An 8,737-nucleotide genomic window follows, 5' to 3' on the forward strand; every position below is an offset into this window, starting at 1 on the left:
ACCTAGACCGGGAAGCGAGCATGTGGCTAAGTCAATCTCGAGATTTCAAAGAAAGCCATGAGGCTGGAAAGTGAAGGTGGGTGGTTGGGAATGGATCTTACTGTCGTGGGAGAGGTGGGGTGCTAAGGATGGTTAGGGTTCTAGGTACATTGTGAGGTAGTCAGTTGGTCTTCTGTGTTTGCCAGGCTACTTCCAGTTCATCTTCCATCGAAGGTCTGCAAAGAATACAGTCATGGTCCAGTGAGAGCTGTATTTCTCCTTGAAGGTTAACAAATCTTTAAATGGAATTTTTTATTGTGATATAATTCACATGCCATAATAGTCACCCTTTCAAAACATAAAATTCAGTATTTTTTTCATTATATTCATAAAATTGTGTGACCATCACAAGTAATTCTAGAGCATTTTCATGACTTCACCAAGAAACCACATCCCCATTAGCGGTCAATTCTCAACTCCCCTCTCCCCCCCAGTCCTTGGAAACCAGTAATCTTCTTTCTGTCTCTAAAGAATTGCTAATTCTGGATATTTCATATACGTGGACTCAAGAAAATATCGGGTATTTTGCATCTGGCTTCTTTCCATAAGCATAATGTTTTCAAAGTTCAATCATGTTGTAGCATAGCTAAGTACTTTATTTCTTTTTATTGCTGAATAGTATTCCATTGTATGGAGATACCACGTTTTGTTTATCCATTCATTTTATGTTGTTTCAGTTTTCGTCAATTATGAGGAATGTTACTATGAACATTTATGTACAAGTTTTTGTTTGGACATATGATTTCATTTCTCTTGGCTATACTTAGGAGAAGATTTGCTGCATTATATGACAAATCCATATTTAACCATTCGAGGAACTGCCCAACTATTTTCCAAAGCAGTTACAGCATTTTACATTTCTACCAACAGTGTACAAGAGTTTTGATTTCTCCACATCCTCATCAACACTTGTTATTATCTGACTTTTCGATTATAGCCATCCTTCACATCCTGGCTGTGAAGATGTATCTCATTGTGGTTTTGATTTGTATTTCCCTGCTGACTGGGGATATCGAGCGTCTTTTCATGTGTTTATGTGCAAATATATTTGTTATATCTTCTATGAAAAATGTCAATTCAAATCCTTGCCCATCTTTTAATTGGAGATTTTGTTTTTGTTGTTTTGAGTTGTAGGAATTCTTTATATATTCTGGATATTAACCCCTTAGCAGATATAGGATTAGCAAATATTTTCTCCCATTCTGTGGGTTATCTTTTCACTTTCTTGGTAGTGTTCTTTGCAATATAAAATTTTTTATTTTGCTGAAGTCCAATATATCTATTTTTTTTTGTTGTTGCTTATGCTTTGGTATTACACCTAGGAAATAATTGCCTACTCCCAAATTAGGAAGCTTCCTGTCTAGGTTTTCTTCTAAAAGTTTTATAGCTTTAGCTCTTACATTTAGGTCATTGATCTATTAATTTTTATATATGGCATGAGATAGGGATCCAATTTTATTCTTTTGTATGTGGATATCTAGTCCCAGTACCATTTGTTGAAGAGATTGTTTCCTCATTAAATTATCTTGGCACTTTTGTCAAAATAAATTGACCATAAACGTATAGGTTTATTTCTGGATTTTTGAATCTATTCCATTGATCTGTATGTCTATCCTTAGGCCAGGATGATGCAGTCTTGATTACCATAGCTTTGTAGTTAAGTTTTGAAGACTGGAAGTGTGTCCCCCAACTTTGTTCTTTTCCAGCATTGTTTGGCTATTCTGGGTCTCTTGGATTTTAGGATCTCCTGTAAAAACAGGGAGCTGGAATTTTGATAGGGATTGTGTTGAATCTGGAGATCAATTTGGGGAGTATTGCCATCCTAACTAAATTGAGTCTTCTAATCCATGAATATAGGATTTCTTTCAATTATTTTTTTTGTAGTTTTCAGTGTACAAGTCTTGCACTCCTTTGTTAAACTTATCTCTAAGTGTTTTCTTAATTCTGTTTTGCTTGTCTATTGCTATCGTATAGCAATATATATGATTTTTGCATGTTGATCTTATATCCTGCAATCTTGCTGAACTTTTCATTAGCTCTACCTCTAATAGTTTTTTCGGGGGGGCAGTGGGGCAAATCCTGTTGGATTTTTATATACAAGATCATGTCATCTGTAAGTAGAGATAGTTTTACTTCTTCCTTTTCAAACTGGATGCCTTCCCCGCACCTTGCCAGTTACCCTGGATAAAACCTCCAGTACGATGTTGAAAAGAAGTGGTGATAGCAGACATGTTGGTCTTACTTACAATCTTAGGGGAAAAGTTCCAGTCTTTCTTTCACCATTGAGTTTGTTATTAGTTGTGGATTTTTTGTAGACACCTTTTTATCATGTTGAAGAAGCACTCTTCTATTTCTTTGTTGAGTGTTTTTATCATGAAAGGGTACTGGATTTTGTGAAATGCTTTTTCTGCATCTGTTAAGATAAATATATGGCTTTTGTCATTTTATAGTTGACACATTTTCAAAAGCAGAGTGGATGAATAGGAACTAGGAAACTGGGAGACAGGAATGCAAGAGAGACTTTTTTCTGTCTATCGTTTTATATTTTTTGGTTTCTTAACTGTATCTCTTATTCAGAAAATAAAACTATCTTTTTTAAAATTGTGGCAACATAAGCATAATATAAAATTTACCACCTTAATGATTTTTAAGTGTACAATTCAGTAGTGTTAAGTATATTCACATTGTTGTGCAACCTCCAGAACTTTTTCATCTTGCAAAACTGAAAATCTATACCCATGAAACAACAGTTTCCCATCCTTCTCTTCCTGGCCCCTGCAAAGCACCAGTCTATCTTCTGTATCTATGACTACTCTAGGTACCTCATATAAGTGAAATCATACAGTTATTTGTCTTTTTGTGACTCGCTTATTTCATTTGTCATTATTTCATAATGTCTTGAAGGTTCATCCATGTTGTAACATGTGTTACAATTTCCTTTCTTTTTTAAGGCTGAATAATATTCGTGTGTGTGTGCGTGTGTGTGCACGTGCGTGTCACATTTTGTTTATCCATTCACTCACTGAAGGACATTTGGGACCTTCTGGCTATGGTGAATAAAGGCCAAACATGGCTATGGAATATGGGTGTGCAAATGTCTTTGAGATCTTGCTTTCAATTCTTTTAGATATATCCCCAGAAATGGTATTGTTGGATCATATGGTAATTCTATTTTTAATTTCTTGAGGAACCATCATATCGTTTTCCATGGCAGCTGTACCATTTACACTCCCATCGACAGTTTCTCCACATCCTCACTGACACTTGGTTTCTGTTTTTTGATAGTAAGCATGCTAATGGGCATGAGGTGTAAATTATCTTTTAAAAGTTCAGGTTTCTGAATCTATAAAGTTGAGGTCCAGACCCTGAGCTACTTTCAACCTCATCTTCTTTCAGTCCTCTGCACAGGGCAGGGCGAGGACAACTGGAGGACTGGACAGGAACAGAGGCTGAGGCCCCAGGAGCAGCAGAGATTCAGGAAGGATGGTGCCTGGCTGGGAAGGATGCTGCTGGGAAAGGTGCCCCGGCTCAGGTAAGGTGGCCACGGGCTGGGGTTAGACTGCAGGACCTGGAAGCAGCTGCCTTGTTCTCTGGAGTATCTCAGATGTCACATTCTTTGGAGTTCCTGCGATCTCCCTGGCTAATCCTGAGTTCCTCCAATAGCTCTAAGCCACCATTCACAGAATCAGCATTTATTGAGCACCAACTGTTTGCCAACTGTTATAGAGCCTAGAGTTAAAAGGACAAATTCCACATGACCTCAAGAAGCATACTTACCCACAAGCATTGTGACAGCTGGTGACCTCGGGGCATAGAGGAGTACCCAGTCCAGTCTGGGGATAACAGGAGGACTCCATGAAGAGGTGGCTGAGTCCCGAAAGCCGACCTGGAGGCCAAGGATGGGAGGAGATCATCTCAGGCAGGGGAAGCAGCACAGGAGAAGGTGCAGGTGGGACAGAGCCCCAGAGGGCACACTGGGGGAAGGCCAGTGGTGCAATTGGCTGAAGCCTGGAGGTCGCAGCAGGACACAGGACCGGGACTAGGGTGAGGCAAGTGAGGCACTTGCCTTGGGTGCAAAATTTAAGGCCAAAAACTCAGTAACCGATATAATATTTAAAAACAAGATTTGAAAATGCAAATTAATGCAAGAAAAGCTGTGATGAACAAAATATCAAGTTTTCCTAAGGATGGGATCAGTAACAGGGCTGTGCCAAGCCACAGAAGAGCCTAAAGGGGAAAGGAGTATCAGTGATACTGATCTTATGTTTATTTTAAATTCTGATATTGTGTTCATCATGGATTTTTCACACTATTTTTAAAAAATTGCACTGAAATATTATTTATCTTGATTATTGAGTTTTTGGTGTCCCTTAAATTTTGTGCCTGAGACAAATGCTTTACTTGCCTCGCCTTGGTCTCCGTCTCTGCAGTGGGAAGTGAGTTTTCGATGGTGGGCTAAGGCACTTGGGTTTTATCCTGCCAGCTATGAGAAGTCATTGAAATCTTTTCATTATTAGAATGTGTTTGTATTTGTTAATTAAAAAAAAAAAAAACTGACGTGGCCACAGTGTGGTAGATTAAGATAGAGGGTACAGGGACAAGACTGGTGTCAGGGAGGCCAGTTGGGAATTGCTGTGTTAATCTTGGGAATTGCTGTGTTAATCCAGGCAAGAAATGATGAGGGCTTGAATTAGAAGAGTACTGGGAAGAGTAGCGGACTGATTCCAAAGACACCTGAAGGCCAGGCTTTGGGAAGCACCTGCTGTGGGAGCTGAGGGAGAGGGTCCAGCTCTCGGCTGAAGGGCCTGGTCGCTGTGTCTCATTTCTGAGGTATGAAAGATGGCAGTGGAGGGTGGAGAAAGAAGCTGAGTTCAGTATGTGACACTCTGAATTAGAAGATTTACAGGACACCAAAGGGAGATGTCTAGAGTCCATGAAGAAGGTTGTTCCTGGAGAGACCCCGATTTGGGCGCTATCAGGTGGCAGCTGTCCACTGGGAGGTGGAGCCGTGGCTGAGAAGCTGCAGCTGCCACCAGAGAAGGAGCCTCAAACAGAGGAGCAGGAGGTGGGGTTGTATACAGAAGGGAGTTGAAGCCTCGGGGCCAGGAGGCTATCTAGGGAGAGAACATCCAGGAAGAAGAAAGTAAGAAGGTGGGTGAAGAGGTAGGAGGCAGGGGAGACACTGCAAGGAAATGCGGTCAAGGAAAGAAGCCACAGAAAGGTCCAGAGAGAGAAGGTCTAAAAGGGTCCTTTGGGCTAGCAACCAAGAGGGTGTTGGGGGTACCGAAAGGGACTGGCAGCAACTTTCCTCGACTCCTCCCAGAAGCTTGCTCCCATGAAGGATAAGAGAAGGGAAGTGGGTACTGAGATGCAAGGTGTGGCTGAGGAGATCATTGAAGAGGAGCCTCCGGGAGGGGGCAGGGAGAGGCTCCTTGCCATGATGGGATGTTGTTTAGAGAAAGATTCCAGTTTCCCTTGGGCCTCGATGGGTGAAAGCTAAGGACCAGGGCTATGTGTAAACCAGAAGGTGGGAATGCCTATGGGAGGTCTGTTTTTCTCTGTGAAATGGGAAATAGGGTAACTTGTGAGGGAGGGCGGAGAGGGAGAGCTGAGGAGCCTGAGAGATGACTTGGAATGGATGCTGGCGAGATGGTCATGAGAGCCACCATCCAACCTAGAGCTCCTGGAAGACTTTTTGAGCAACTGCTAAGCACGACGGGTGGAGCCCCTGATCTGTGTGATCACGAGATTTCTCTCCAGCAGGGCCCAACCTCCTGGATGTAGAAGAGAAAGCTGACGATGTGTCTGGACGAGGAGCTGCAGCGGGAGACTCAGGGACAGTGATCATCTAGGGCTTGTGACCAGTCTTCCTCCAGCAGGTCAGGGGCTCCCCAGTCACTGGTGCAGCTGGGGAGCCGAGGGCTGACCAGGGAGGCTCTAAGTTGGCAGATGAAGCTTCTCAGGCTGCCTCCAGGAGACAAAGGCCAGGCCCTTTGACTCTGGCCCCTGAGCCCAGGTTGCCTCGTGCATGGAAACACCGGCCTAAACACCAAGCAAGGACTGGCAAGGGAGGAAGAGCTTAGGATCCCCCTTCGGCATCTGGCTGAAAGTTCTGGACAGCATTTGAAGGCCTCAGGGCACTCAAAAAGACAAAAGCAGGCGGAGTTGGTAAAGGGAACTTGGCTTTGCCCATCCTGACAGCGTCACAGCAGACATCATGCCTCTGGCAAGCTAAGGTATTGATAAATACCTGCAGAAGACTCCATTAGAGTGATGTGATAAGGAGTCTGTGTGGCACTTTTCATTGGAGGGTGGGGAAAGGCCTCTTTAAGAGGCGATATAAACTGAGATCTGAATGACAAGGAGCCAGCCATGCCAATATGTCTAAACTCCACCCTTGTCTCATGATCATGCCCACTGCTCCTCTCTCCAGCCTCGAGTGCAGTACTCTTGCTCTGCGCCATACTGCCTGGAAACACCGGGGTCTTATTCCTCCATGCCTTGCGCATGCTGTTCTTTCTGTCCCATCTCCCACTAAATGTTCCGTCAGCCCCCATCCCAGAGTTTGAAATATGACTCTCCTCACGGGCTTTCCACAGATCATCAGAAGGCAGGGTGTAGACCACAGAACCCGCCCCAGCCTCCTCCCTGATCAGTGGGTAGCTGTGGGTTTTCTATACACTTAGTCCCAGTAGAGTCCCTAAGAATTGCAAAATAACTTGATTGCTCACCAGAACCCCCAGGAGCCTTTGTTAAGATACAAAATTCTGAGCCTCAGCCCAGACTTCTTTAATTAGAATCTCCAGAGGTGATTCTGAACATCAGTTCAATTGGGGAAATACGGTCGTAGCTGAAGGTATCCTGCTTTTGTAGAACAATTAGGTATCAGATGCCCAGGATATATCCTAGGCAAACTCTAAACTGAAGGCAGTGGTCCGGGTTAAGATTGTCCACAGTGACCTAACTGAGTAATTGGCAAAGGCACAAAGACTCTAATGTGCCTCCGCCATGGAGGGAACTTTTCCCTCGGCTCCTTTGACATACTCCTCCTGGACCATCTGGTAACAGACTCAGCCACATTTTAGTCCCAAATAACAAAGAGAGAACTTGTGAATGGTCAAAAGCGTGGCACCGTGGTGAGCCTGACCAAGTTCCTCTCCCCATCCCGCAGTTGTAACATCCTGTGACCACCAGAAAGTTATCTTCCCCAACCGGTTTCCATTGGAATACCTAACGCGGGGTTGAGATTAGTTTTGTTTGTGCGCTACCGACAGTAAACCAGAGAAACACGCAAGACTGCCTTTATTAACAGCTCTCAGGAGGCAATTTAAGGCACGTGACCAGGGAAGGGAATCACCTGCACTTAGGGGGGATTTTCTAGCACTGATTCGTAGGCGCGCGGGGAAAAGGTGGGCCTCAGCCTGGGGCGTTGTGAACCTGTGGTCTCCGAAGGTCTCGGGCTCATCAGCACGGAAACGGGGGACAAACTCTTTCCTTCAAGGCCGCCTCGAGGCTGAGCGTGAAACGAGAGACGGGGCCGCAAAGAAACTCCACTCGAGTCGACAGGATTCGGACACATTAGGGTCCCGAAGATCACCAATACCGACCGCCCCCAGAATCCGACACACGCGGCGCCAAAAAATATCCACCCCACGGCGCAAGCGCCGGGAGCGCAGGCCGCGGAGGGACACTTCGGAACCGTGCGCCCACCGCCCAATCAGCGCCGGCTTTGCACAAAGCGAGTCCCGCCCCCCAGGCGCCGAAACCGACTCTCCTCCCTCTCTTCTGGCCGCCTCGGCCCGCCCACTCCCGCCCGCGCCCCGCCCCGCGCCGCTCTCGACAGAGGCTCACGGTTGGCTCATGGGATGAGCGCGAACTCTGGTTGGTCGAAAAGGAGTCACGAGGGTGCCGTCGTCGCCTTTCCAGAGGCGATTACTGGGCAGGCTCAGTCTTTCGCCTCAGTCTCGAGCTCTAGCTGGCAGCCAAGCGTACGCGCTCCGAGTCTTCAGTACCAGCGGCCGCCATCGACGTCGTTGGGTTCCTTCGGGCTCATCTGCGCCACTCGCCTGCCACACGCTCCGCCGTTATTAGCCGCCATCATGGTGAAGCTCGCAAAGGTAAGAGGCTTCGCGCTTGCAACCACGGACATCGAGGCCTGTTTCCCGAGGAGCGCGCGCGCGCGCGGCGCCGCGAGGAGGAGGGCCTCCGCGCCGTCCCGGGCGCGTTCGAGGGCGCCATGCTGCGGGAAGTCTCGCGTGATTAGCGGGGAGGTCTCGCGGCTTTTGGCGACTTGGTGGCGAGGTGAAGAGCTTCGGCAGGTGCTGCGGGTAGTTGATGATGGGGGGGGAAAGACCTCAGGATTGAGCGCGGAGAGGGGGCGCTGGGCGTCAGCGTGGAGGGAGGAGGCCGGACTCCTGCTCCGGGCGCGAGCGGGGCCCCGCCTCCTGACGCACGTGCCCGGGTGCGCGGCCCGCCACGTGGGCCGCGCCGCGTCGGGCCCGGCCTCTCCGGAGGGGTCTCGGCTTTGAGGCGGGCAGCGGCGGGGCTTGTGCGGCGCTGCGCACGTGGTGGCCCGTGAGGTATCCCCACGTGGCCCCGGTGGGTCTGGCGGGGGCGGGGTCCTTTCCCTGGGAAAGGAACACTTCATGAGGGGACCGAAGGTAGGTTAAGACGTGATTTTTTTAAAAAAAAGTTGTGT

General features: G+C 46.9%; 1 long non-coding RNA gene across 1 annotated transcript; it reads right to left on the reverse strand.

The window, feature by feature from the left end:
- Positions 1 to 2,162: 2,162 nt before the first annotated feature.
- On the reverse strand, positions 2,163 to 8,177 carry LOC112475409. Its single transcript, XR_003044719.1, has 3 exons — positions 7,891 to 8,177; positions 3,817 to 3,925; positions 2,163 to 2,452 (listed from the first exon to the last, which is right to left on the reverse strand). It is a non-coding gene; the product is annotated as an uncharacterized LOC112475409 (long non-coding RNA).
- Positions 8,178 to 8,737: the final 560 nt, after the last annotated feature.

This window comes from Pteropus alecto, unplaced genomic scaffold (genome assembly GCF_000325575.1).
Source record: "Pteropus alecto unplaced genomic scaffold, ASM32557v1 scaffold110, whole genome shotgun sequence".
Lineage (NCBI taxonomy): Eukaryota > Metazoa > Chordata > Mammalia > Chiroptera > Pteropodidae > Pteropus > Pteropus alecto.